Genomic DNA, 3404 nt, shown 5'->3' on the forward strand with positions numbered 1-3404 from the left:
CGTGCTTGGGAAGGCAAAGGTGAAACCTTCCCTCCGCATCTATAATACTGGTGGGGGTGGGAAGTCACCTCTCCCTTCCTGAGACAGCAGTTAGCATTAGGAAAAAATCTGCCATTGATGGCAAGGGAACTTGCACATCAAAGCAAAGTGGAAATAGTTAATTATTGGCATGGATTCACAGCATACTTAAAAGTGACTGATCAAATATGTTTCGGTCACAGAGCATGAGCGGCTTTCTACATCAGCTCACGCAGCTTTACTGAGTGATATTATAGGCCTTCTCTTTATGCTTGGCTACCTGATTAGCTCTATGATGGTTCCCTGATTACTTTATTTGTCTGTGTGATATGTGTAGGAGACGTTATGTTGTTTATTCGTTCTGCTTTGCTATTCTGTTCACTGCGACCAAATATATAGGTGTACATCCTCTGGGTTTTGTCGCTTCTTTCATATGGAAAGTCTTAATAAAGTGTTCTTAAAAACAAAGCAAGAAAGCGCAACTGAGCGAAAATCTTCGTTGCAGAGAAAATGGGTGGCTTGCCCGTGATCTTCAGTACTGCTCCCAATGTGAAATGTGGGCAATCTGAGTATCAGTATTAGTCACAAGAAATTGTGAAAGGGGATCAAGACGGGATTGGGTCCTCTTCTTGTCAATTGCCTGCGCTTCCCACACAATCACCCTCTTTCCCCCGCCCCTTTGTGAGGGACAAAGGGCCTTTCTAGGAGCGGTGAAAGTGTTACTATTATTAAACAAGCCATCAAAATCTAGAGCATGGGTAGGCAAACTAAAGCCCGGGGGCCGGATCTGGCCCAATCGCCTTCTAAATCCAGCCTGCGGACGGTCCGGGAATCAGCATGTTTTTACATGAGTAGAATGTGTCCTTTTATTTAAAATGCATCTCTGGGTTATTTGTGGGGCCTGTCTGGTGTTTTCACATGAGGAGAATGTGTGCTTTTATTTAAAATGCATCTCTGGGTTATTTGTAGGGCATAGGAATTTGTTCATTCCCCCCCCTCCAGAATATAGTCTGACCCCTCACAAGGTCTGAGGGACAGTGGACTGGCCCCCTGCTGAAAAAGTTTGCTGACCCCTGATCTAGAGCGTATTTATTTTAAACATTGATAACCTGCCCTTAAGCCAAATAGCAGTAGTAAGACAGTCCCTGCCCTCAAGCTGACAATCTGAAAAGATTTGACAGACAAGGAAAAGCAGATAGGGAGAGAGGAGAAGTTATATATATAAAAAGCAATCTCAGGCTCCAGTTCTTAACATTATAGCTTTTCTAGCATAATGACATTGCTCTGTCTATGCCAGTTCTAGTTGGCCGCCCTAAATCCAGAAACAGACGAAGGTATAATTAAATAAGGAAAATGTATCCTGCTTGTTAGCCCTGCAGTCAGTGGCATAGTGGGGGTGCAGTTGCCCCGAGTGAAAAATTGTTAAGGGCACAAAAATTCAACACCTGGTGCTGCCTCAATACAGCTGTGTGCTTCCGTCAGCCATTGAAATTGGCTTCTCCATGCAAGCCAGGAAGTGACTTCTCTAGACAACGGAATGACTCTTCTTATCTTTGTGGCAGCTGTGATCTCATGGGTGACATGGATGCCATCAGGCAGTTGAATGCACTTGTGCACTCCATCTGTTCCCCTCCCTCATACATACACCCCCGTGCGGCCCTGGGGGCTGGCAACCCACACTATGCCACTGCCTGTAGTGGTCTCAAGTCGCTTAGATACCTGCAGCATTGCAGCAGGCAGTAAGTTTGTTGGAGAGCTGCAGTGGAAAGAGGAAGTAGCAAAGGGCGAAAGGAGTCTAAGGCTGGACCCTAAGGTCTTATTCACAGGACCAGAAAGATGAAAATTGTATCTCTGAAGGCAAGATACACGAGCCATCCCTGTAACAGAGGGATGAATGCATGAGGTCTCTCTTTGACCACAAATGATGAATGCTAGCAATGTGACTCAGTTGTGCTTCCTGCGACTGTGCATATAACTAATGGCCAAAGTTACTGCGTTACAGTGGTAATGCAAGCTACTGGTTGGGGTGAATGGCGGCAAGAATGGTCCCCTTCAAGGATGCATCAAACATTTACAGCAAGACCCACTTATATCATCTCTCTCTAGTTCTAGCAAAGGGGAAGATAAGCTATTCTATGTGAATAAATACATTGTAATAATCAAACCGAACAGATCTAGCTTATACTGATGCCTCTCTGTTTGATTTAATGAAAGGGGTGACCTGAACATAAATTTCTTGGCAGCTTCATGTTTTGCATTTGTGAGAGCTTTCATGCTGTGCACAGATGTATGACAAAGTCCTTTGCCTACTTGTCTCTACTCTATGAACTTGGCAGCAACGTCTGACAAAGCAATTCAATTACACTTTGGGTTTATTGTCCTTGGCCCAGATCCTGCTTCCGCAGATATACACATTGCAGATCTGTGTGCCCTGAAAAGTAGTATTGTCTATGTTATTGCAATCTATGACCTGGGTGTAAGCCAGATCATCGTTCCCCAGAAGCAAGGCTTACACATGATCCCGATTGTCAATTATGCAGAGGACAAGCGCTCTGCATTGCAGCAGCACCTTTGGCAGAGGAAGCCTCTTTACTGTGAATTTCGGCTGAACTACTTGAGTTTGTTATACACTTGCTTGTGATAAGGATGAGTCTGTGAACTGGGCAGCAATGTTTGACCAAGCAATTTAATTATACTTTGGTTGTAATCCCTGTGATTGTAGATAGGGGTCGGTAAGGAGGTAGTCAAAGGAGGGTTATTGCATCAAAGCCTTGCTCCTTCTGCTTCCCCTGCTACATTTTAGAACTTGTGTGTGCTAGTCAGTTGACCCCCTGGTCTGGTGGTGGTGTTAAACATCAGGGCAGGATCTGCATTGACCTTCTAAGCGTTATAAAGTATAACGATCTATAATGCTTAATGACAGTTTCCCTTTGCCAGTGGGTCGCTGCTCTGCAGTGCCCTCTAGTGTCACATTTTAATAACACATTTTTAACGTTATAAACGACAAGTGTAGATCCGTCCCAGGTCTGCCCAGAATAAAGCATCTATCATCCACAATTTGTTTGTGGATACAGAAGACAACCTGGTGGGTTTAACTAAGTCCTGGGCAAATAATCTGGATAGCCCTGTGCTAAACTAGCTGTGTCTGCTTGGGTACTCAGTGCAGCACTATTCCAGGTCAGGCGACAGAGATAGGAAGTGAAGTCGCCATCTTCCATTTAAAATAATCCAACATCCATGCCAGGAGACTGTTCCACTCTGTCAGGATGTGAGAGATTGTTTGTAGTGGTTAGGAGGTACAGGTCAGTCAAAATCAGGGTTTTTTGTTCCCATGTATCTTTTTCAGGATGCTTGTGGAACATTTTCACAAATACTCTGAACTGTCA

The sequence above is a fragment of the Podarcis raffonei genome, chromosome 12, assembly GCF_027172205.1.
Source record: "Podarcis raffonei isolate rPodRaf1 chromosome 12, rPodRaf1.pri, whole genome shotgun sequence".
Taxonomy (NCBI): Eukaryota; Metazoa; Chordata; class Lepidosauria; order Squamata; family Lacertidae; genus Podarcis; species Podarcis raffonei.